Genomic DNA, 27068 nt, shown 5'->3' on the forward strand with positions numbered 1-27068 from the left:
GACCTGGCCGGTTGTAATAAATCTTTCTTTTCAAAGATTCCTGAGTCCTAGCCTTCAATATGCGATTACTGAATCCTCTCTGTTTCCACTAAAATTGGACCAGGGGAAAAGACAAAAATAATTAAATACTGCTATTGTATCTAGACCAAGCAAAGTATTTTACTGCCTGACATATTCTGGCCAAAATACGGGGCAGATGAGGATTGGCTTTGTGCCGACCTTGTACTGTATGTTAATGGGAAAACACCCTTCTCCAAAGAAGAGTCTGACTATGCTGTGTGCTGGTTAAAGGGAAAGTGGGCCACTCTCTATCCTATGAAAGCTAAAAATCTAGACCCCGAGACTAAGCTTGCAGAAACTAAGGCTACAGAAACAAAAGCTGCAGAAACTAAACTCTGGGACCCCCTGTTGAATCTCCCTTCTCCTTACGTTCCCCCTCCCCTCCCAGGAAAAGGGCCATTGAACTTGGAGGGCCCAGTAGAACCCATTCTAAACCCTGGGGAACCGGAGACTCAAGTGGAGCCAACAGCCCCACTGGTTACAACTCACCAACAACTGAGGAAAGAATTGGAACAGTGTAAAAAAGACATACGAAATTTTCCATTCCCCAGAGCACCTGAGGAGAAGAGAGTGAAAGAGCAAAACTCCATTAAGCCTTTGTATCCGCTAAGAGAAGTACCAGTGGGGCCAGGAGAGATTAGCTATGTAAATGCCTCACTGATGAGTACTGAAATAAGGAACTTCAAAAAGGAGATGAAATCACTAATAGAAAACCCAGTGGGGCTAGCTGAACAAGTAGATCAATTCCTAGGTCCTAGTTTATATATATGGCCTGAACTTATATCCATACTGAATATCCTTTTTATGGAGGGCAGTTATGAAGGAGTGGGAAAGGCAGCATCTGCTGGGGTAGGGGGTAATGGCAGCAGAATAGAAGTTCCCAAACACAGACCCTAATTGGAAAAATAATGACCTGGGGGACAGAGCACAAATAAAAGATCTTAGAAACCTCGTTATACAGGGGATCAAATTGGCTGTACCCAAATCTCAAAACTTGAATAAGCCTTTGAAGTAACCCAGGAGATGGATGAGATTCCCTCTGCTCACCTGCAATGATTGAGGCACCAAGTGAGGAAATATTCAGGGATGGACCCTGATGATCCTGTCTCAGAGAATGTTAAGTCAGCCATGTGAAGGGGTCTTGGCCTGATATTCAGAAGAAGATTCAGAAAATAGAAGGATGGATGGATAAGCCATTGGAAGAGTTATTGAGAGAGTCCCAGAAAGTGTTTGTAAGGAGAGAGGAGGGAAAGCAGAAACAGAAAACAAAGGTTATGATAAGCACAGTTGATCAAATGGTTAAGAAAAGATTGCAGACGGGTCAGGGAGGGAATGATAAAGAGGCAAAATGGGCTTATTTAGATAAGGGGTCAAAGAGAAAGTCAGGCTCTGCATGGTGCTATCACTCTGAGAGTCCCAGTCATTTCAAAAGGGAATGCCTGAGTTGAAAAAAGAGAGTCGGGTAACCCCCTCATTAATTTTGAGGATTAGGGGGAGGTCTGAGCCTCCTCACTTCTAAAGCCCACTGGAAGCCTTTAATAAATCTAAGGGGAGGGCCCATATCAGGAAAAAAATTACATTTTAGTAGATACCAGGCAGCCCAATCCTCTGTAACTTATCTTTCCAAAGGAACCAAACTTTCTAGCAGTTCCCTTACAGTCTCAGGGGTAAAAGGAGAAGGATTTGAGGTCCCCATTTTTTTCCCCACTAATATTTGTTGGGAGAACAATCAAGTTGTAAGCCCTTTGTTGTACATCCCAGAAGCTGGGAGTAATTTGTTAAAAAGGGACTTAACAGTATTCATGGGTCTGGATTTGGAAGTAAGGGATGGGCAAATAGAAGTAGTCTTAGCCCATGCCCACTGAAAAAGATGAAAAAGATATCAGAAAGGAAGTGTAGGTGAAAGAAGGGAATAAAGGGAGTTTGCAAGTACCCTCTATTAAAATCAAATTGTAAAAAGAAGGAAAAATTATTTGTCAAAAACAATATCCCATTCCCCTTAAGGGGAGGCAGGGACTTCATCTCATCATCGAAAGCCTCCTTCCAAATCGACTCTTGGAGCCCTGCATGTCCCCCTTCAATTCTCAAATCTTGCCCATTCAGAAATCGAATGGTAGTTGAAGGATGGTACAGGATTTAAGGGCCACTTTAATCAAATTGTTCAGGATCTACACCCAATAGTTCCAAACCCATACACTCTCCTTAGTAAGATCCCCTACCATCATAAATAGTTTAGTGTAATAAATCTAAAAAATGCCTTTTGGGCCTGTCCCCTTAATCCAGAGAGTGAAAACTTGTTTGCCTTTAAGTGAAAAAATCCTTTTACCAGAAGAAAACAGCAAAACAGGTGAACAGTTTTACCCCAAGGCTTCACAAAATCCCCCAACTTCTTTGGACAGGAACTGGAAAAAGTTTTAGAGAAATTTGCAGTCCCATCTGAAATTTCCTTTTTACAATATATAGATGATGTACTAATATCAGGTAAAGAAAGGCAAATAGTGGCCCGAACTACAGAGAGCTTATTCAATTTTCTGGGAGATCAAGGGCTAAGAGTGTCAAAAAAAAAAAAAAAAAAAAAAAGGCTACAATTTGTGTAAAAGAAAGTCAGATACCTGAGTCATTTCATTAGTGAGGGAAGGAGGAAGATAAATCCAGAAAAAATTCAGCCATTACTGAATTACCTCTTCCCCGAACAAAAAAAGAACTAAGATTTTAGGACTAACGGGATATAGTAGATTATGGATAGATTCTTTCTTTTGTTGTTGTTGCATCATCTTGTGTCAGCTATCCATGTGTGTGGCGCCATTCTTGGGCAGGCTGCACTTTCTTTCGCACAGGGCAGCTCTTCTTGTGGGGCACACTCTTGCGTGTGGGGCTCCCCTACGCGGGGAACACCCCTACATGGCAGGGCACTCCTTGTGTGCATCAGCACTGCACATGGGCCAGCTCCACATGGGTCAAGGAGGCCCGGGGTTTGAACCTTGGACCTCCCATGTGGTAGACAGACACCCTATCCATTGGGCCAAGTCCGCTTCCCTGGATAGATTCTTATGCATCCCAAACCAAAGGGTTATACCAAAAACTGTTGGAGAAGGAGCCTGACAAATTAGGGTAGAAGGAGGGGGAAGTAAAGGCCTTAGAGGGGCTCAAGTGGGCATTGGTGCAAGCCCCAGTTCTAGCCCTCCCCTCCCTTGAAAAACCTGCCCATCTGTTTGTTACAGTTGATAAGGCGACAGCCTTAGGAGTCCTAACCCAGATCTGGGGAGGCCAAAGGAAGCCTGTGGCCTTCCTTTCCAGAATCCTGAACGCTGTCTCCAGGGGATGGCCAGGGTGTGTTTAGGCCGTGCCAGCAACTGCTCTCTTAGTAGAAGAAAGCAAGAAACTGACCTTTGGAGGGGCCTTAGTTGTTAGCCCCCCTCATCAGGTCAAGACTATTTTGTCTCAAAAAGCAGGAAGGTGGTTAATGGATTCCCAAATTCTAAAATATGAGACAATTCTAATAAAAAAAAAACAACGATTTAATATTGACATTTGATCATAGTCTGAACCCAGCCTCTTTTCTTTGGAAAGGATCCAATCAGATAGAAACTCTTAAACATGATTGTTTAGACTTAATTGAATACCAAACCGGAGTCCAGCCCAACCTAGGGGACCTTCCCTTACATTCAGGGGAAAAATTGTTTATAAATGGGTCTTCTAAGGTCCTGGAAGGAAAAAGGCACAATGGCTATGCTGTTGTTGATGGGCTAACTTGTGAGGTGAAAGAGGCTGGCCAACTGCCCAGTGATTGGTCAGCTCAAATCTGTGAGCTGTATGCATTAAATCAAGCCCTTAAATTATTAGAGGAAAAAGGTGGTATAGTCTACACAGACTCTAATTAAATATACCTTTGGCATGGTCTACATCTTTGGAAAAATTTAAGAAGAAAGGGGATTAATCAATAGCAGAGGGAAGGAATTAGTCCATGTAGAACTGGTAAAACAAGTGTTAGTCTGCTCTTACCAAGAGAAATATCCATGGTACATATAAATGGGCATCAGAAATGTCACACTTGAAGCGAAAGGCAACAAACTGGCTGTTAAAAAGGCCAAAGAGGCTTCCCTCTGTTCCCTTCTGGAATTGATGGTCCTGATACCCTCCATCCCCAAAGAAACTGGAATCTCTGTATTCTCTGAAAAGGTAGTAAAAGAACTAAAACAATTGGGAGTGACCTTAGATATCCAAGAGAAGTGGCTCCTCTCAGATGACCAGCAAATGTTAAATAGGCAAATAACGAGGGAAGTACCAGCAGTTTTGCACCAAGGAAGTCATTGGGGTGTACAGGCCATGTGTGACATGGTCCTCAAGCATTTCGGGTATGTAGGCCTTTATACTATAGCCAAACAAATAAGTGAATGGTGCATAATCTGTCAGAGTTAATAAGAAAGTTTTAAGAAAGCAAGTGCCAGGGGGAAGGAAGCCTGGCCTCAAACCATTCCAGAGCATTCTGGTTGATTATACTGAAATGCCTCCTGTAGGTCAACTAAAGTATGTTCTGGTTATTGTGGATCACCTGACAGGGTGGGTAGAAGCATACCCTCTTACTTCAGCTACAGCATCAGGGACTTCAAAAATTATCCTTGAACAAATCATTCCCCAATATCTGTTAGTAGAAAATGTAGATTCAAACAATGGTAGTCACTTTACATCCAGAGTGTTGCAAAATATTATGCAGGGTCTTGGTATCACATGGAACATCCATACTCCCTGGCACCTGCCGTTCTCAGGAAAAGTGGAAAGAATGAACCAAACCTTAAAAAAACATCTAAGTTGGTCCTAGAAACCAAATTACCATAAGTTAGATGTCTGCATATAACTCTGTTAAGAATCCAAACTGCCCCTAGAAGGGAACTGGGAATTTCTCCTTATGAAAAGTTTTTTGGCCTGCCCTTCCCTGGGAAGCCTGGAGAACTCCCCTCCTTTGAGTCGAAGGATCTCTCTCTTCAAAAATAATATACTAGCCTTGTCTTCTACTTGGTCATCCCTCAGAGACTGGGGTTTGCTGGCTCAGACTCCACCTCTTGAATTTGCAGTCCACCAACAATGACCTGGTGACTGGTCCTAATCAAGCCATGGAAAGAGTCCAAACTCCAATCAACCTGGGAAGAACCTTATTAAGTCTTGCTGACAATTGAAACGGCAGTCTGAATGGCAGAAAAAGGCTAGACTCACTACTTTGGAGTAAAAGGACCAAAATCTGGACCAGATGATAAGTACCCAACAACTTTATCTGAATCTTGGAAAATAACTTCAGCCCCAGACCCCTTAAAAATCACATTGAAAAAACAATAATTGGGGAAGGGAGGGGTTGAGCTGTGTATTGTCCCAGTCAACAATGGCCCTAGTCCTATTGGAATACCAAAGAAGGAATTCAGACCTTAAGTTACAAGTGAAAATAATCTTACTAGCCATGATGTTTCAAAGTTGAAAAGCAACTAGCCCCATTAAATTAGTTATAACTGTGACTGAAGGTCGAGTCCCAGACTGTGCAATTTGATACCTGCCAAGTAATAGACTGTAGAAATTTAGAACCCTCGTGATAGCTGAGTGTGAAAAATAAATACCTATGCCCAGAGCCAGTGGGGAATGGTTACAGTAGAGTCCCCCTTTGCCCCTCCTGGGATGATGTATGGTGGATTACCCAGAATAAGGGATGGACTGTGAATATGGGATGGATCTCACCAAGTTTGAGGACATTAAAGGGTAAGATAACCTTTTATAAAGGTAATACCCTGCCAGACTGCAAAAGTCTTCAGTGCAATCCAGTAGTAATAACTATTAAGAAGGCAAACAGACTAAAAACTGGGAGCAGCACCAGGGACCAAGTAGTCAATAGAATATATGGAATGGAAGCAGATGTTACAGGTAAAGATCCTCTGGGGAGGTTCCTTATCCGAGTCCTTCCTCCCTGTGTAGATACGACATCAGCAATGCCCTCTCCAGCTAGCCCTTCAGAAATACCACAGGAAAACCAACCAAAAGCTAGTTTCCAATTCAAAATAACCCCAAAGCAGTAAGGATACCTAAGGCAGAAGATTTAAAGCAAACCATAGAAATAGTGACAGGATATGGGGACACAAATGCTTGGGTAGAATGGATCAAATATACAGTCCAGAGTCTAAACAAAAGCAACTGTTAGGCTTGTGCAACAGGCCGACCCACAGCTCATATTGTACCCTTTCCTCTAGGTATGGAAAAGCATAAAAAAGGAGTTTAAGTGCATGATACTCCTCTTCCAAAATGCTACTCCTGGTAAAAATTGTAGTACGTTGTCCTCTTTCTTCCCACTGGTCAAAAACAGAAATATCAAGGCCATACCCATCTTTTGTCTAGGCCCAGGGAATCACTCTTTGTCTCTCTAGACAGGGGGAAGGATTCCGGGGCCTTAAAACTATGGCCTGATGTACACAAGTGTGGAATGTGAACAGTAATCGTACTGACAATTTCTCCAGTTTGGTCAAACCTCAAACAAACCTATGGTGGTACTGTGAAAGGCTGTTCTCGACCAATACTGCCTGAGAGTTGGGGTGGAACCTGTGCTCTGGTCCAATTGGCTATCCCATTCATCTTGGCATTTGAAAAAGAAGCAAAAATAATATCCTAGGGAGGGAGAGAGAAGTCTACTTGTTCTTTTTTTAAATTTTTAAATTTTTTTAATACTACACTAAAAAAAATGAGGTCCCCATATACCCCCCACCTCCTTCACCCCACTCCTCCCTCCATAACAACAATCTCCTCCATCATCATGAGACATGCATTGCATTTGGTGAACACATCTCTGAGCACCGCTGCACCTCATGGTCAATGGTCCACATAATAGCCCACACTCTCCCAAAACTTTGTTCTTTTGATGAGTGGATCTATCTAGACTATATAGGAGTTCCCCAAGGAGTCCCAGATGAATTTAAGGCTAAAAATCAGGTAGCAGCTGGGTTTGAATCATTCTTGTTCTGGTGGGTCACCATTAATAAAAATGTAGATTAAATTAATTACACTTATTATAATCAACAAAGGCTTATTAATTACACCAGAAATGCAGTTAAGGGAATTGCAGAACAATTAAATGCTACTAGCAAAATGGCATGAAAAAATAAAATGGCCTTAGATAGCTAGCTGAAAAAAGGGGGAGTCTGTGTTATTATTAGAAGTAGTTGTACATTCATCCCCAGTAACACTGCACCTGACACAACTATCACTAAAGCTTTACAAGGCCTAAAAGCCTTATCTGAGGAATTAGCAGAAAATTCTGGCATTAGTAATTCACTCACAGGATGATTTAAAAATTAGTTTGGGAAATAGAAAGGGGTTACACTGTCCATTTTAACTTCCCTCATTTTCTCAGCTGGGGTGCTTACCACAGTCAGATGTTGTATCATTCCATGTTTCCAAGGGCTAGTTCAAAGACTCATTAAAACTGCCCTAACCAAACAAATGTCCATACAGTATAGGCAAAACAATCTGTACCCCCTTAAAGAAGGAGATCCCTATGATAGAGAGTGTGAAATAGCTCTGAGAAAATTTGTAAAATGGAAATGTGAAAACTGAAGAGTTTAAAAGGAAGAGGGACGACTGTAAAAAATGGAAATTAGTTTAGTTTTCACACAAAGGAAGAAAATATTAATTAATGTTACCTGGCAGCCTACTGCCTCAGTCTCCCACTCCCGGGTTAAGCAGGAACAAAGGAAACCAGCTTAAGCCAGTCTTATAGCCAGTAAAAAAAATGCACAAGAAAGAGCTAAGTCAATACCAATTCAGCACTAAATTCCATTCCTTATTTGGCAAAAGGAACAGGTAAAAATTAAAATGATTGAAATGTGATAGGGGAAGCGGTTAATTAAAAACTTTTGCGTGGGAAAGTTAGACCTTCTTGGATAGGCTATAACCTCTGATGTATCGTCTATGGAAAAACAGAGGAAGGGCTTGCATACTAGGTTTAGGAGTATTAACTGTGTCATTTTTCTTCATTCAGGGTGCCAGCCACGTTTTCTGGTTGTGCATCCCTTCTTGTAAGATTGAGAATAAATTCTTTTCTTTTCCACAATTGGGTGAGCCTTATTTTCTTCCAGAAGAAGATTTCTTTCTTACAGGGAGGGAGACTGTAAAGGACAGAAAAAAGTCTCTTACTTAACTACTTTTAATTTCCTCACATATCCGTCCTTGCTCTTCCAGGATTTGGTGATCTTTGACAGCACTCTCAGTTCAATGCCTGGTTGGTGGGTGTTTGCTGCAACTTGAAGTGGATCAGTGTGATAGAGTATCCTGCCTAGAGGCGAAAAGCCTTGTAATTCAAACTTTCTCAGAGGCAATTCTCCAGCCTTTTCTCAGGTAGGAAATAATTCCAATCCCCTCTGCATCCTCAACAACCAGTACGGGTCAGTAGACAGGGAGATTGAGCATGTCAGATCTCTTTAGTCCCTTGTTGGTTCTCAAGCTTGGAAGGGCTAGTGGGACACTGCAGACCAAGTTTGTGTGTCAAAAGCTGAGAGAGCCTTAGGCTGTGTCTTCTCTCTCTCCTTTCCTGGGAGGTCAATCCTGGGGGCTCCCTTTGTTTTTAGCTGCTGGCCTTGAGGCATGAGAATTCAGAAGTGTTTATAGGATGTGGGGCAGTTGCAGCTATGGTTTTTTACTCACAGTTTTGCTATCACAATTCTTTTCCTTTGCTCCTCTCTCTTCTGGGCATTGTCCAGCCCCCGCCTTGTGTCCTTAACCCTAGAATATTTTTTCCAAGTCATTTCTGCCTGTCCTCTAGCTATTTTTCTGGGAGAGAAGAGAGTCCTGCATCTTTCTAGTCTACCAACTTCCTAAAAGTCCAGTCTTTGGATTTTATGTTGCCTTAGAGTAAGAACATTTTCTTTTCTTTTGATAAACACCCTGTTGGAGTTTTCAGAAGTTTTAGGGGGGGGGGGGATTGATGAGGAGGAAGATTTCTAAAGACGTTTCTGGTGTAAAAGAAGGATTTGGTAGGAAGAACAGGTTTAGCAGAGGAAGGGAAAGAAGGAAAAGGAATGCCTGAATGTAAGGGATCTCTGGCCATCTGTCATTACACTGGATAAATTTCTTTAAGTCTTGGAGAACTGGGAAATCAAAAGTGCCATTTCTCAACCATTGACTATCATTGTCCAATTTGTATTGCAGCCACATAGAGGTCGAATAGAAAATGAGTTTTTTGGGTCTGATATTTCCTTCCGGGTACAGAGTTTTAAGGTTATGAAGGAGACAGCCCAGAGGCATGGATTTTAGGGGGGCCAAAATTGAATTCCCTATTTTAGATGGCTGGGGTGAGACTAAGGATCTCTAGGACAGGGGAGATTCTGAGTGAGACAAGCGTCCCTGAATCAGTCAGTTATCTCCAAGGAAACGGCTTGGAGCCAGACGCCTCTGGAGTCAAGGTGTTTCTTCCCACAAGGACACAGGCGAACCTCCTGCCGTGGCCCTCGGGGGAACGGTGAGGATCCTGATCTAGCAGTAGGTTTGCCCAGTGGGTTGTCCTGGACAATGGGAAAGGGGAGAGAGAGACAGCAGGATCTTCTGACGGAGAAATCCTTAACTCACCCAGCTGAGGTTTGATGTTTGGTGTTGGATGGGTGTTCAGCTATGGCAGATGGGAGATTCCTCACTAGTCAATCAGTCTCAACATGACCCTAGTCCTGGGTTTTTGACATCATATGTGGGGGGAAATGGCACTTACTGGGACACAGAGACTGATATAGCCACAGGCAAAGAATTTATTGAGAAGCTCTCCCAACCGAGGGGGTCTGAAGAGAGACTTCAGCCCACTCCTGGAAGGGGGTGGTGGTGGGGGGGATGGGATTTGAATTTATACAGAACTTTCCCAGGCACGGAAATGATAGTTGGTGGGAGAGGGGTTGAGGGTCCAAGTGAGGTGCAGGGACAAAGAGGAAGCCCTAGAGGTGAAAATTTTCCCTGATAATGACTAGAGAATAGTGGGTTAGGGAGTTATGGTTTCTTGGAATGCTGCAGGAGCAGATGTTTCTTTGATCTGTAGGAATTAAAGAGTTTCTTTATCTCCCTCTGATATGCAGGTAGGGAAGGATTCCATTTCCCTTTACTCCTGAGTCTTTACATGGTTTCTTTGTTTAACCTTTGGGGAAGTGCCATGCCCTTAGGCACACAGGCTTATGGGGAGGGGGGTTAGCCTTTCCCCAGTGCATATCAGGGAAAACTGAGCTATAGCTTGTTAATTATTGCAAGCCTCTAACACATACCTTGACCTGGCTTGCATGCTTCCAGATGTCACTATTTCTCCCAGTTTTTCTTATTTGCATGCTTTCTGTGAGTGCTCACTCATGCACTATCTCACACACATGGGCTTCAATTAATTTTTCTGTGAAATAGGCAGCATCTATCCTATCCCCAGTGACTTTTTTTTAAAGATTTAAAAAATTTTTATTTACTTCTCTCCCCTTCCTCCCCCTGCCCCAGTTTTCTGCTCTCTGTGTCCATTTGCTGTGTGTTCTTCTGTGACAGCTTCTATCCTTAGCGGCACCGGGAATCTGGTTTCTTTTTGTTGTGTCATCTTGTTGTGTCAGCTCTCTGTGTATGTGGCACCATTCTTGGGCAGGCTGCACTTTCTTCTGCACTGGGCAGCTCTCCTTATCACTCCTGGGGCTAACTGTGGCTGAACTTCGTTTTCTAAGCCTAGGAGGTCACTCTGCACTGCTCCCAGGAGTTCATTTGATTTGGGCTCCTCATGCTAGAAAGTCACTGCTGCCAGTGACCTAGGATCCTGCTGTGAATCCTTTTCCTTGGGGGAGAGGATACAAGATGTGACACATCCTGGATCTAAGAACCCTGGCAGAACAGTTCACTTCAGGAAAAAAAATCCAGGGTCACCTGGACTTTCTTTGTCAGAGAGAAGTCAGTCAACAGCAACCCCAGGAGAAATATTCACATCAAACTTAGGGACTGGGAGGGCAAATAGCCTGGAACTGAGAGTGCAGAGAGCTGATTGCCGAGGCAGGCAGGCAAGCAAGCATGCCGAGGAAGAGGATGGCAGCCCGGTCTCTGGCATCCCCAGGCTTCCTGACCACTGCCTTTTGGCTCCTCATGTTTACTTCTTACCTCAGGCATCACCTGCTTCCTCTTCATTCCCACAAAAACTTACCTCCTTTTACACTGGGATGCAAATGACTAATTAAAGCTGAGAGTGATAGAACAGAAAAGCTTTCTCTTGGCCACTCTTTTAAGCAATTATTTATAATGGAAATTTCAATCACAAAGAGACAGAGACCAAACCCTATATATCCATCACCTAGCCTCAACAATCATCATCCTGTAGCCAGTCTGGTTTCTTCAATACTCTACCTACTTCCTCCCATACCTCTGGATTATTTTGAAGCAAATCCAAGATATTTCTTTTTAGTCTTTAAATGTTTCCGTGTGTGCAGAAGACTTTCTTAAGCCGCATTCTGAACATGTCATGTGCTGGTGAAGAACCTTTGGTGGCAGGAGAGAGTCCAGGCTGCTTGGCGGGTTAGAGAAGGTCCTCACAATCTGTTAGCACCCTGCTTTTTGGTTTATATCCCTCCATTTCCCAGTAGAGCCTGCCCTTCAACCACGCTAAACATTGTTTCCCAAAATGTCATAATTTTTTTTTCATTTGTCACTTGGCCAACAATGTTTCATTGTTAGTCTTCTCTTCATCCTCAAGCCCAGCTCAGAGGCCATCTCCTCCTTGAAGCTTTCCCACAAAACCCCAGATGGAGTGAATTACATCTTCCTTTGGGCTGTGATGGTGTGGCATATCCATTTACAACACTTAGTTATCAAATGGGGGTGTATTCTTTACTGTAGGCTAGACACTGTGCTAGGGATGTTTCAAATAAATATTAACTGCTTTCACCTGTGTAAAAAAACCTCACCAGATAGGTAGTAATATTAATATTATTCCCATTTTAGAGATGGGGAAACCATGGTACAGAAAAGTTTAGGTCACCCAGTAAGTAAGTGGCAGAGCTGGGATTCAAACCCAGGCAATCTGGCTTCTTAACCACTGCGCTAGGCTGCTTATTCAAGTACAGGGCCTTCCTTGAGACTGTAAAGTCTTTGAGAACAGTACCCGGGTGCTCAGTCCTGTTTCTGGCACACTGCAGGTACTCAACACGTACTGCTGAATGCATGAAGAAATGTAAGGCACTCCAGGTGGTCAGTTAGAGAAACTCCCAGGCATGGACTCCTCGTAGTGCCATCACCATTTCCAAAAGAATTAGGGCCTTCAGCGAAATACCATTCTCTTTTATTCCACCCACCACCTCTGTGAGTTATGGCTCACTCCTTACTTGAGGGCTACCTATGGCTCTCATCTGGAGAGAACTTTACTATGCAGAGGGGGACAACTGGAGGTGGAGCTAGGTTTCACACAGGTAGTTTGCAAAAGCCCAGTTCTGGGAGAGGCAGACTCAGTTAAGGTTCACTGAGCTGGTGAGATAAGACACTAAGTGGAAATCCTAGGCCATGCCCCAGGGAGTGTGGGGGTGTGGGGATTTTGAGGATGCTGGGAACAGGGTCCTCCCTCCACCTCCCAGGCACCTCTAGAGCCCACCCCTCAATCAGGCTAATGGGAGGAATGGCCTGATTTGCCATTCCCTGTGAAAAACGTGGTGTTTTTTTTCCCTTCCTTTTTCTTTCTTCTGAAGGCTAGCGAACTGCTGCTGGGATTGATTGCACATTTGAGCAAGCGAGCAGGAAGAGACAGGAAAGCCAGAATGATTACAACCTCCCGACCTGATTCTATTTCAAGGATGTGGGTCATTAGCTGCTGGCAGCAGACAGATCTGCATGCATCCTTTTCAATGTTTTTGTGACCAAATTTGGGCATAGTTATGTTTTTATTTTTTAGGTTGTTGTTTTTGGTCCCTGAGGTGATTATTTTTTACTGGAAATTCCGTTATTAAATCCTTGAAAGCCTTTCTTTTCTTTCTGCACAATTCACACTAATTAAAATGTGTTATTATTTAGTGACTGGCTATAATCTAACTGATGATCTAACAAGACTTTTTAATGAGAAAGAATTTTATCTCAGTTCTCTAGTACTCCAGCTTGTGAGTGGTAAACACTCAGCTCAGACCCTTGTGCATCATGGTTGGACGTGTAAAACTCCCTTGACAGCACGTAAAACCCCTCAGGTGCACTTTGGCTATTGCAGAAAACACTATACACAAAACAAAAAACAGACCATAATATGCAGTTCTACTGTGTGACCTCAGGAAAGCATCATGACCCATTTAGTGCTCATTTTCCTCATTTATAAATTAGGCTAGAGCCTGGGGTGGCAATTAGGTTTTTTCTTGCATGCCAATGTGACTGACTTAGGCTGCCTGGAATGCTGGAAAAGCATGGAGGGAAATGGTGATGTGATTAATTACTGATGCCCGCCATGGGTGAGGGACCATGAGTGGTGCCATCATTTACCAAAGGATTGCCAGTTCTGGGCATATAATATTTTAGGTCTGTCCTGGTAGAAGTATAGAGAATATAGTTAACCTGTGAACTGGCTCTAATGGCAAGGTTAGCCAAGCAGCGGCTCAGTACATGTTATTAGTAGATACTGATCATCAAAGCCTCCAAAAGATGGGGGAGTTCTAGGGGTTTTGATGTGCACCAAAATTTTTCATGTTCCGGTTGAGCTTGATGCCAGGACTGAAACAGAATCCTTCCTGGTCTGTTGTTAGTAACTAGCCTAGGCTTTTGATCCCCAGATCACCTGTACACTGCTGGGGTGGGCTAGATGAGGGAATGAGATCAGGGGCAGCATTATACCTTAAGCATCCCAGGAAGAGATGGGTTTTAGAGGTGTATTGAATTATTAGTGTACTGAGATGAATAATCAGGATTACTGTAACCTTCAAGCTAAGGTAGGGTTCAGGCATCCCAATAAAGGACCAATTTAAAAGCTTTCTAAATCTTGAAGATGTTATATAACTTCAAGTTTATACAGGGTTACGAATGGGAGGAGGGGCTAACATTTACTAAAAGCCTCCTCTGAGCTATGCACTTTATGTAGGTTATAGCTCATTTAATCTTTCCATAACCCCATGGGATTTAATAATATAGTAATATTATTTCATAGACCAGGAACTGGTGATACAAAATCATTGAGTAACTTGCACACGGTTGCATAGTAAGAGGTGGACTAAAGTTAAGTTTTTCATCCCATTTCTGGATTCTGATCACAGTATATTTTGTATCAAGGCTTCTTATGTTTGGTAATTGCCAATGAATTTGGGCCCAGGAATTTGATATTTGTGACAACTAAGGAACTAAGGAGTGCTGTTTTGCTTTTTTTTTTTTTTTAAATTCTATGATAAAGAAGTTTGTTAGCCTGTAAGCAAACTGTCAATACAAATAAATGCTAGAGGAATTTTGAAGATATTAAAATTGGAAGTGTTTTTCAAGCCATTAAGAAGTACTTCTTTTTGTACAAATAATTGACAAGCTAATGAAAATTGCCTTTTTATTAATTAACACCAGGTTCCCCAAATATCTCTCACAGTTGTCTATTGTTCACCAGTTATGGCAGTTTGAGATTATTTATAACTTCCAAAAAGAGAGGTTATGTTTGTAAACTGGTCTGTTCCTCTGGGTATGCTACCCTTTGATTGTATTAGATTCAGCTGAGATGTCTTTGATTCAATTATGTTAAGTCCCCTCCCCCTTGGTAGGCTGATAGAAATGGACATTCACTCAAGATACATGGGAAGAGAGAGCTCCATAGATGCTAGAAGAGAGAACTTTGGTCCTCAAGCCCCAGGAAGAGAGATAAACCCTATGCCATCCTGTAGCTGAGAAAGAGGAAGGCTGAATGCTTGCAGAAATCTGTAACCATTTTGCTTCAACATTTGGCAACTAACTTTGGTGAGAAAGCAACCTTGAGTTGGACTCTTTAGGGCCTTGTAACTGTAAGCTTTTACCCCAAATAAATACCCTTTATAAAAGCTAACAGATTTTGGTACTTTGCATTAGCATCATGTTTCAAGAAGTATTTAAAAATGTACTTTCTTTTCTTTTTTTAAAGCTTAAGGAGTATACAAGAGGCTGCTTTAGTTGCTTAGACAAAGATAAAATAAGGGTGGATCTGGTGCTTGGGAGTGAGTGTTGAGGAATGATACTCTTAGACCTGCTCAGTTTACATTTTAGGTCTGTCTTCAGACCAGAGAAGGGTTTGCTTACTCAAGAAATCAAAACCCACATCAATATACAGAGAACAAAGCCAGGGTGGGAAGCAATTTGAAAAAGTTACTCCTAGCTAACTTAAAGGATATTAAGTTTCTAGGCCTCAGGCAAATGACAGCTCAGGGTGCTGAGAACAGTTGTGTGTGGGACCTTCCACACCTTGGTAATCCTCAGTGAAAGATATGAGCAAAAACAATCCCAACTTTTAAAATGAAGAAAAAGATTGAAAGGGTTAATTGAAGCCAGTTGGCCTGAGGTTGTTTCAGGCTAAAATCTAGAAAGTGTTATTAAAAGTGGGCTCCTTGAGCCGAAAGTGACTACAGCTGCAAGCAGGAAAATCACATCTGTCAACCATGTGGGATCTAAGCCCCCTCTTGATATAGAGGTGGAGTGGACATTACCATCCCAGGGTCCACAGAATGGAGGAATAAAATACAGATTAGAGTGGACTTACTGGGATTCTACTATAGAACTATTGTGACTAGTAGTGGAAGAAACTGTAGCATTGATGTGGAGAAAGTGGCCATGGTTGCAGAGGGCAGGGAGAGAGAAGAAGAGATGTGATGCGGTATCATTTTTGGGATTGGAAATTGTTCTAAATGATATTACAGGGACAGATGCTGGACATTATATATCGTGCCATAACCCACTGAATGTACTGGGGGAGAGTGTAAACTACAATGTAAACTATTATCCATGTGGTGCAGCAGTGCTACAAAACGTATTCACCAAATGCAATGAATGTGCCACAATGATAAAAGAGGTTGTTGATGTGGGAGGAGTGGGGTAGGATGGGTGTGGGGTATGTGGGAACCTCTTATATTTTTTAATGTAATAGTTTTTTGTGATCTATGTATCTTCCAAAAAATACAATTAAAAAATGCAAGAAAAAAAAAGTGGGCTCCTTGAGCATTAGAATAAGGAATACTCATCATTAGGGGCAAGCTTTGGGTTCTTCCAGAACACACTCAGGCCAGATTTTCTCACACATTTTTCTAATATGCTGCAGCTTGTTTTGTGGTAGTTATATGTCTGAATTTCAGCAGTGCATTAAAAAAATAGCAAATATTCATTGGTTGTTATGGGTACTCTGTAAGTATATAATATTTTTTTTTTTTTAAGATTTATTTATATTTATTTATTTTGCCCCCTCTTGCAGCTTGCTTGCTGTATGCTTTCTGTGTCCATTCGCTGTGCATTCTTCTGTGTCTGCTTATCTCCCTTTGTTGCATCATCTTGCTGTGCCCGCTCTCTGTGGGTGCGGGCTGTCAGCTCTCCGCGGGTGTGGGCCAGCTTGTCTTCACAAGGAGGCCCTGGGACATGAACCCAGGGCTTCCCATATGGTAGATGGGAGCCCAATTGATTGAGCCACAGCTGCTTCCCTCTATCATTTAATTTAATTCTCAAAGAATCCATATTTGAGGTAGATAGTACTATTACTTCTATTTTATAGATGAGGAAAGCAAAGCCCCAAGATTATGATGCCACATGCTCCTGGTTTGCCTCCAATTATCTGATGTTCTTTTCTTAGTATTTTTATTTGGCTCCTCTTCTTTTTTTTTTTTTTTTAAAGATTTTTTACTTTTTAAATTTCTCTCCCCATCCCCCATTGTCTGCTCTCTTGTGTCCATTTGCTGTGTGTTCTGGGTCCGCTTGTATTCTCGTCAGGCGGCATGGGAATCTGTGTCTCTTTTTGTTGTGTCATCTTGCTGCGTCAGCTCTCTGTGTGTCCAGTGCCACTCCTGGGCAGGCTGTGCTTTTTGCACAGGGTGGATCTCCTTGCAGGGCGTATTCCTTGCACAGGGGGCTCCCCTACATGGGGGACACCCCTGCCTGTCATGGCACTCCTTGAGTGCGGTAGCACTGCATGCAGGCCAGCTCACCACACGGGCCAGGAGGCCCTGGGTTTGAACTCTGGACCTCCAATATGGTAGGCAATGGCTCTATCGGTTGTGGCTCCTCTTTTTACATGGCAATTTCCAGGCCGGTGTTCCTCAAAGCTCAATATAGGTGATAAGATTAGGATCCCCAAAAGATCTCAAGAGATTAATAAAGTAAAAGAGTAAAATCAAATAGGGCTCACTCTATGGTCCTGCCCTTGATCCTTTCAACTGAACGGCAACTAATGGACAAGGCTTAAGGTTTGGCTGCTTGTGATGTCACTATGAGTTGGTGTTTTAGTTTCCTGGGCTGCTCAAGCAAATCTCATGAAATGGGTCAGTTTAAACAATGGGACTTTATTTGTTCACACTTTAAGGCTGGGAAAAAGTCCACCTCAAGGTATCATTATGGTGATGTTTTCTTCCCAAAGACTGGTGTTCTGGGACTGGCTGCTAGTGATTCTTGGTCCTTAGCTTGTTTCATGGCAAGGCACATGGTGGTGTCTCCTGATCTCCCCCTTTTCTTCCAGGTTCCACTGGTGTTATGTTCCACTTCTGGCTGCTGCCTCTGGCTTTCCCCTTAAGTTTTATTCCACTTATAAAGGATTCCAGGAATAGGATTAAGACCCATCCTGATGGAAGTGGGCCCCCCCTTAACTGAAGTAACCCCATCAGAAGGTCCTATTTATGATACATTTGCGTCCACAGGAATGGATTCATCCAAGAACATGTTTTTCTGCTCTGAATGTTCCAGGAGTATTGTGATTGCTCTGGGAACCCCATGTAGAGTTTTAAGAGATTATATCAAAGGAAGAATGACTGAGGAAATCCTTTAGGGTCTGTTCTGACTCTGAGGATCTGGAGAATATTCAATAATCTAGGGTTGTATGGACACACTGCATGTCATGTAAGACAATCAGAGGAAGTGATGGTGATGAGTACTGAAGGGCTGTGTAGTACGAGGCGGGGAATAATAATAGCTACCATTATCAAGCAATTATTATGCGCACGGCAGAGTGCTAAGTATTTCATTTAATTATCACCACCATCGTGTAAGGCGGCTATTATTAGCTCACATTAACAGATTATAGAGAGGTTAGCTACTCGTCCAAGGATACATGACTGAAAAGTAGTGAGTCAAGGCTACAGATTCAGAACAGTTTACTCCAAACCCGGGCTGTTCCTCACAATGCTGCAAACATCTTAGAACCAAACCCCATGAAGAGAAGCTCTAGGAAGACGGAGTTTGGTTTTCTATATGATAGACCTTTCCATTAGCCAGGTGTCTAGAGACTGCCTCATTTTGACCACTGAGGAGAATTTAGGAGAAGAAAGTTAGACTTTAAGTGAGCAAATCAAGAAAATCCCTTTGGGATCCTTTCCAACTCTGAGGCTCTGAGAGAAAAGTCTATAATCCAGGCAGCTCATCCATTCAGAAATGTTTCCTCTAATTAGGAGATTTTATTCTATTGAAGAGATTATATGGACTTTTCCACGTGATATATTACACTTGAATACAGTGGAAAAAGGGAGGATAACAGGAATGGTTACATTCTCATTTATGTGATGTATATGCCATGACAGTTGTGATAAATAAGCCATTCCAATAGAAATTTAAAAATAAAGCGACTGGGGAACTGATTTTTTTCCATGTGCTATGATTGTTAGGTAGAAGGAAAACCTCTTACCATTTCCCATCTCTGAAGTGGAGGTAAGAAAAGAAACGGAAAGACAGCCTATAAAAAAAATGCCTGGCTCCTAAGAAGAATAATCTTATCTAGAGGTTCCCACACCATTAGGTAAAATAAAATGGCTGCCTGCATTAGGGGTTTCTGGGAGGTGACCTCTTTCCCAGAAGGGCTTGTCTAGAAAATAATTGACCTGCAAGAGCTTTCTGAGAAAAACCGCAGATAAGCAACACCTACTGATAAACCAGTTTCCATCCAGGCTTATCAGATTGGACAGACAAACCACCTTTCTCAGTGTACACCTGCTCCCCCCATATAAAATGGAAACTTAATGTCAGTTAATCTCAACATTTCCTTACTTACTTATGCATTTGTCCCCCTCTCCACCTCTTGGAGGAACTTCCTTCTACTTTCTGAATGGGATGCTGCTGGATTAATGAGTTGCTCAATAAAGCTGTGAGATCCTAAAGTTAACGTTGTTGAAAAGTTGTTCTTTTAATAGTACTAAACCTTCCAACAGGGAGACAGTGACTACACATTCCAGTGGCCAGGCTGCCTCTGTGAGCTCTAGGCAACCAGGCTGGTGGAGGCGGTAAGAGAAAATCAAAATGACGACAGGTACAGAAACCTTGTTGTGCTTTGCAGGTGAGTCCAGGTGACAAATAACTGATTTTCTTTTTTTTTTAGTTACTGTGTATCCAGCTGAATGTCTAATTATCACCAGTTGATTTTGAGGAATGTTTGCTTTCATATATTGGGAAATTATAAAACCCTTTTTCATTCCTTTCCCTATGTTCCTGTCCTGTTTCCTTTTGAAATACATCATCCCAAGAACATGCCTTTTGTGCAGAATGCAAGGAATAGGTCATTGCAGGAACAAAGAAAAGAACCATTATGCACTCCAACCCTCCCAGTGGAGGGTCAGTCCACACACATCTCCAGATCAGTTTTAAGTCTCTGCCACATGACTCAATGAATGTAAAAGTCCTTTTATTTGAACACTAACAACTGGGTTATTTGAGTACTTAGTGAACCTGGAAATGGTTTTCCACGATTCTGAATTGAGACTCACTCACCAAATATGGCGATTTATGATTGTATTTTGCAAATCCCTTCTCTTTCAGTATAAAACCTAGTATTTCTTGTCTTTGAGGACTGTACCAAGCCTTTGAGGCTAGCCCCTAAATGGGATCAGGCAAGGGTATGGCCTGTGCTGCTCTTCAGTGGGCAAAATTGGTTGAAAAGGATTAATGTGGATTTGAAAGGGAAAAACAATGTAGACTGTTGACTGCGGATAATGTCTCTTGGGAATGAAGCTTGAAATATGGAGAGGATGACCTTAGGTGTTAATTTTTTACCATCTTTGGCTCCCCTAGTTTCCAGTGGAAATCTGAGTAAAATAAAGAGGAAAAATCATTTAATTGTACTATATAGAGAACTGATCAAAGATTTTAATCAACCTATTGATTATTGCCCAGAAATCAGCACTGAAGAAATCAACCTTAATATAATTCTGACTAAAATGCTTATATTCTTAAACATAGGATGAAAATACCATAAGGGTCAAAAAACAGATTTTTACATATTGGGTTGAATGCAAGGCTGAAATGTCCTGTTCTTTTTTCCTAAAGTATTCATATGTCCTTCTGAGAAGTGGGATTCATTGTGGAAGGAAGGGAATGAGAGGAGTGTGGGTTTAAGCTTTTCTTAAACTTGGCTGTGTGTCTTAAGCCCATCAGACTTTCCTGACAGAGACAGGGCCTCACATCCTCCTCCAGTGTGGAAGCTTCAGGACAAGGCCAATGAGCATTCACTAAAAAGGTCACCTCAGCGCACAGCTTTTGGGATGTGGTATTTCCAAGGTTGTGGCTTGCAGAAATCCCCTCAGAGAAGAACAATCCTTTTCTCAGAGAAAGACCTGGAGACTCAGAGAGAGGCAGACCACCTCAGGCCAGAGGTATTTGGTAAGCTGCCCAGCTGTGCGGAATGGGCTAAAGGAGGAGAGTCTCAGAGCTTCAGTAGTTGCTGTTCACACCCCTCCCCCGTGTGTGTGCGCGTGTGCATGTGCATGTCAGGAGAAGCTGAGAGAGAAAATTAGAGACTCCAATCACAGATTATTTGACAGGATTATAGCAAGGGATCAAAGGCAACCACTGGCTGGAAGTCTAGCCATCCTGCAATTTTGCCTTCCCCCACCTCTGTCCCCAGGGAACACGTGGCAATGTCTGGAATTACTTTTGTTAAACAGGCGTCTATTGGGTAAAGGCCAGGGATGCTGCTAAACATCCTAAAATGCACGGGACCATCTCCCACAACACAGACTTTTCCAGCCCCAAATGTCAATTCTGTAATAGAGGTATTAAAACTCAATCAATGCAGCTGGTATGTATATACCTTTTATGGAAAAATGTGAGTTAAGGAAAGAAGAGAAGAGGTAGATCACTTGGCTGACTTTGGTGTCCTCATCCTGTCTGATTGCTTTTGTGCTCCATAATTGTAAATCCTGGAGTTGGGGTAATTATGCAGCTAGAGGAAGACAGTACAAAGCAATGATTAAGAGCTCAAAATTGAGTAAGACTCAGGTTCCAGGGCCCGTTCTGACACTTATTGTGTGGCCTCGGTCCTGTTACTTAACTTCTTTGAGCCTCATGCACTTATCTGTAAAATGGAAATAAAGGACCCAACTCATTATTGTGGGTTGTTAAAATAAAGGAAATGCTGCATTTCCTTTCTCCTCAAATGCAAAGCACTTACTGCAAATGCATCGTTGTCAATAAAAAGTGTGGAACTCTGGTTAGAGCAGACTAGAAAATTACCATCAGAAGGAAGAACCTCCACCAGGCAAAGAGATTAATTGACTACAATCAAGTGGTGTAGGAAATTGGCTGTAACTCAGGTGCGGCCACAGAATTCGCCTACCCAAATGAGGAGACAACATTTTGAAAAAGATTTCAATTAAAAAATGGTAATGGTAATAATGTCCATTGGCTTGCAAAATCAAACCCACCTGAAAGGCAATGGACTTGGTGAGGAAAGGGCCCTCCATGGATACAAGACAGAATGTGATTGAGTTAGAGCATTATATGATTACCTTTGGCTACACTAAAATCACCCAGGTCCTATGTAGGGCCCAAATGTCATGTCTTGAGTCAATTCTCTAAATGATAAAAAATGGTATTGTGTCTCAGATCCAGAATCTTATCTTGTCAGAGTTGGTAAATCTGCTCATTAACTGGGGAGTTGTCAAAGTCTGGGAATATATTTTAGAAATGTAGAGACGATGAAGTAAATTGAATTAAAGTATTAATAATGTGTTTTGGTATGGTTTAGGAATGAGTTCTGTGATCATTGGGATAATTTGGGTGCATCTGTATTTGAAGGCGTTTGAAATAAATCTGGCATATTAGATAATCTGATTACAATTTGAAATGTGCAATTTATATTGGACTCATGATATTAATTTTAATGGTGTAGTACAGTTCTATCAAGTTTGTAAATGGTATCTAAAATATTTAAGAGAACCCAGCTTATTGAATTTTATTTAAGTTTGATTTATTAGACTTACAGGAATTGCTTAAGTGCATAGGAGGATTTCGTTTTTTTACATCTGTCAGGCTTTTGGAATGTTTGAGAGAATTAGGTATATTAAATATGTACATTTTAAAAAGTGCTTAAAGGAATTTGATGAACTTTAATTATAAATAGGATTATTTAGAATTTAATGTCTGAAATTTATGTTAATTGAGGATAATCATAGAAGAAAGTGACAGTGAAATCTTATAGAAAATTTTAGATTTATAGTAAGACTTCTGAGTTGCATTTAAAGGCTTGGGGGAAACACTAGGTTTTTAATTTACCAGTTAAATATATTTAATTAAAATCCAATAACTCGACAAAAACCTTTTCATGCACAAAGTTCCCTTCAACATTTAAAAGTTCAAATGACACTATTAAGTACCCAATAAATGGTAGTTATGATTAACAATAACTCCTGCTGCCCCTCTGTTCTCTCATCCTTGTAATGTAACTTCCATGTTGTGTGCCCATTTCTTGAGACCCTGACAGCCCTGATTAATTGAAGGCAAAGATTACTCCAAAACTCATACAATACTTCTTTTGAGTTAATAATTTTATTACTAGTATTTTTCACACTGAGAAGACTTAGTTACATAAAGTGATATTCTATGAGTTTGTCAGTAGTAGAAGCACAAAGGTGTGGAAAGTGTAAAACCTGAACACAGTGAAGAAACACTCTTTATCAGAGCGAAGTCCATGTGACAGAAATACATTACTCCAAACAGCCTATGTACAAATAAATAGAGCTTTCAGTCTCTGCACAGACATATTCACAGAGAAGGAACTGATGCAGTATCTCCGTACATCTTGTCATCTGGTGAAAACTGCTCATAATAAACAATACACACACACACAATGACAAAATTCCTTTGGAAGTATATCAGTTGGATTCTTGTGGAGTAAAGATGGGTGTGGAGTGTTTAAAATGCTTCTTTAAAATGGAGGCAAAGGAAGGATGAGACAATGTCTCTTCCTAAAAAGATCCTTTATAAAAATGGCATTGAAATGTTTTAGGGAAAGAGTTATGTTGGGGTCCATGTTTTAACATTTTCTCTATTTTAACAATATGCAAAGAACAAAAGTGTTAAGTGGGAAAATGTGTACCCGCTTCCAGATGGAACGTCTCTGCTCTTTGGATATACTCTTCAGAAGATGAAACAGCCTCCAACAGGGGGAAATCTCTGGCACTGGATCAAGGCACCCTTTCTTTAAGGCAAAAGACCATTAAGGATAAAATTGATGGGGTTGTCCAATTCAATACATGGGTTTACCCTATATAGTTTAAGTACCCAGTTATGGTAGATATTTCTGGGCTATTAGGTGCCTTTTAGTCCTTACTTTAGATTTCTTTTAAACTATATAAAGAGTTGTGATGAAGTGAAATATGAAAGTTTTTAGTTATGGAGACATCTGTGTGTACACATGGGTCATGTGTGTAAGCAGTCTACCATATAAGTCAGAAACTGTATATTTTGGCAGAATGAAAAAACACCAATGCATTTCATAAGAAATCTGCTGTTTCACTTGTCCTCCCAAGTGAGGTCTATAAATTATTACAGACATAGGTTATTGACAAATTGTATACCTCTATTTGCCATTTTTATAAGGGAACTTCTTAGACCCATGCTATATTTATTTAAAAAAACTTAAACACGCCCTACATTTCTTAGGTATGTATTTGTTAATTTTCCATTTCTCTCTCCATTTGAGTGAACCTTGTTTTACATAACAAATGGATTCCTGAAAAATAGTGAATCTATAATTTTAAGAAAGGAAGTATTTTCAAAGTAATACATAATCTTGCTACTCAAAGAAACTGTGCAATAAGCTATATTGAAATGAAGAATTCTTTTGTGAAATGAATATCTTTGATTTTTCAAAGTTTTATTAAAGTACCATCTAAAATTTATCAGTAGATTAAGATTGTCTAGAACAATAATTGTATGTAATAAAAATAGAACAGATAAACACCAATTTACAATAAACAATATGAAACAGGAATGACTCATGGACTGCTTATTGATTGACTATATTCAGAAATCCTGAATATATGTATTATTGGTATTTTATGGCTTTAATTAAGACAGTTGTCTCTTATGAAGTACTATACAGTGCAATATTAAAAAAATTAAAAAACCCAAAAGGCATCCAATGTCCCTCAGTTTCATCCTTATGAGGAGAATTGGAGATTCATTTAGTTAAAAGGTAAGGAATTATTTACTCTTAATTCACATATGAGTAATTACCTTATTCAGTGATTGAGACTTTTTTTGGGTGATGAGATTTTTAAAAATTAGTATTGTTTTTTGACTGAGTGTTTTAGAAAATCAGCAGTTCCAAGACCTTAGTTATTTATGGATCCATTATAAAGGAATATGCACGCCAATGTATGAGAATGCGAGAGGAAATTTCCAGTGAGTTGTAACCCATGATCCTAGGCCAGGACACCAACCAGCAACCTTTAATTCCTATGGAACCTACTACATGAGGGAGAGTATACACTACTGGTTGATAAGAGAAGGTCTAATCATTTGCCCTATTTCCTAAAAGGAAAATAAAAATTCCTCTTGATAAATAAAACGCAGGTAAATGCCTGTCCAGAGTTTCTGAATGATCTACATTGATGCCCCCCACATTCTGATTTCTTTCTGAGAATGGCACCATGATCTTAAAACCAAAGCTTGACCTTGATCTTACCAGTGTTCATGCTTTTCACCAGAGGATAAATGCCTGTTGGAGCTTGCTCTATTCAAAGCTTACTGGTGCTCTTAAGGTATTTCAGTGAATGGGTGCTCTAGCAGGTGTGAATTCTGTCTACATTTTAGGAGCAATTAGAAGGGAATCTCCCCTAAGAATTAGTTACACAAAACACAAGTCGTTGAGGAAGCGCGGTTAGCATTTTTAAATATTCACATTCATGAGGAGATAAAAACGCTCACTAAACCTGCCAGGTGAAAGTGAACTGGAGAGCATGGTGGTGAAACCCTTGCAGAGGAGTAAATACTGGGCTGCAACCTGGCCTAGAACATCCGATGTGGAGTTTGAAATAGACTGAAACTCAATGAGACCACGTGGAGACTGGCTCTTAGTAGACAAGACACCATTGCAAATGCAGTGGGACAGGTTGAGAAATCTATTGGCTTCATCCAAATGTCTCTGAAGAAAGATGCAGGGGTCATAAGGAACACAAGATAAACATGAATCAGTGATGAAGTGTGACTTTTCCAAAGATAAGGGCAACAGAGGGTGCATAAAATGGGAGCAACATTAGCATGGAGGCTGCAGTTCAGGACTGCTCAGACCTTACACTTGGGTCATGATTAGTCATGAGGTTTCATAGTTTAATAGTGACGTAAAGCATTTAAAAAGGCTTAGTAGAGAAGACCTGTAGGAGGGTTAAAAAAAAAAAAGGCTCAGAAATAAAAATCTAAAGATACTTTTGATGAGAAAAGGTAAAGGGTCACAGTGGTGATGCCAACTATATCTGGAAAAGGGTGAAGATGCAGTTCTTCTCTGCCAAAAATTTAAAAATAGGTTATCAACCTGAGAGACTTGGGTTACCTGGATGGAGATATTTTTGATGGTTGCTAAACTCTGAATTGGGTTACACTATGAACATTTAGGTTGGGAAACCTTTCCTAAAAAAGGGTTGTCTTTTTGATACGGACATACTATCAGTGGAATTACACCTTTGGTGGGAGCCTGTGCAAACTCCATGGCATAGTCAGACTTCGGCATTTATTTGTTTTGCTATAAAATTTAAAAAAAAAATTTTTTTTAGGTTTTCTTTTCTGCCTATCTTTAGTGAAAGTTATTTGGCGTAAATGATTTGGTATTCCATACAGTTGCTTACTATTTGCACATTTATTTGAACGTAGTTGTCTATTCAGACTTAATTGCAGGGTCTTTTTGTCTCTGAAAACTGGGTGACTTGATGTGCTTGTCCTTCGTGGCATTCTCATTCTTAAGTTCAATTTAAGAAAATTCTTCTTTTAATCTGATTAAAGACTTCTATAGAATTCAGGTTGTTCTGAGCAAGGCAGATCCCCTATATGTGTAAGAGATATGTAAAATGGTAGGGCACATTGTTTGGGAAGTAACACTTGTTACTTCCATAGCAAACATGAGAGTGCCAGTGATATCTACGTAAGTCTAAATTCTCCCGGTGATTATATGTCACGTCCTGTGCAGTTTCAAAGCACCTAGTGGAGTGCAAAATATATTGTGATGGTGTAATAATAAATAATGGAGTTTAGCTGGCTGAGGGTATTTCCTTTATTGCTTTTCTTGGTTGCTATAAATTTCAAAGATATGAAGGCTGAGAGATTAAAAAAAAAACAGGCAGGTTGCTGAACCTTTTGGTATAAGGGGGATTTTTTTTTTAGAACTACCTATGGGCTTTTGTAACTGGCTAAAAAAAGCCTGATATTTGTAAGTATGTATTTCAAACAACATAGGGATATATTTCAATGTGACACTTGCTTTCTCTGGAACCAATTTCTCCTTCTTTGCCTGCCTTAATCTTCTATTTTTTCACCAACCCTCTTGCCTACAAACTGAATACAATATTGCTCAGGTTGGTTACAGAGGCTGAGGATGTTTCTTTTAAAATATTAAACCTTTAAGATCTGGC

General features: G+C 40.9%; 1 protein-coding gene across 1 annotated transcript in view; it reads right to left on the minus strand.

Moving 5' to 3' along the window:
* SLC24A2 (solute carrier family 24 member 2) overlaps positions 1-27068 on the minus strand; it is a 353299-nt gene that overhangs the window by 45175 nt on the left and 281056 nt on the right. The gene's annotated exons all lie outside the window — the stretch shown is intronic.

The sequence above is a fragment of the Dasypus novemcinctus genome, chromosome 8 (genome assembly GCF_030445035.2).
Source record: "Dasypus novemcinctus isolate mDasNov1 chromosome 8, mDasNov1.1.hap2, whole genome shotgun sequence".
In the NCBI taxonomy this organism is placed as follows: Eukaryota; Metazoa; Chordata; class Mammalia; order Cingulata; family Dasypodidae; genus Dasypus; species Dasypus novemcinctus.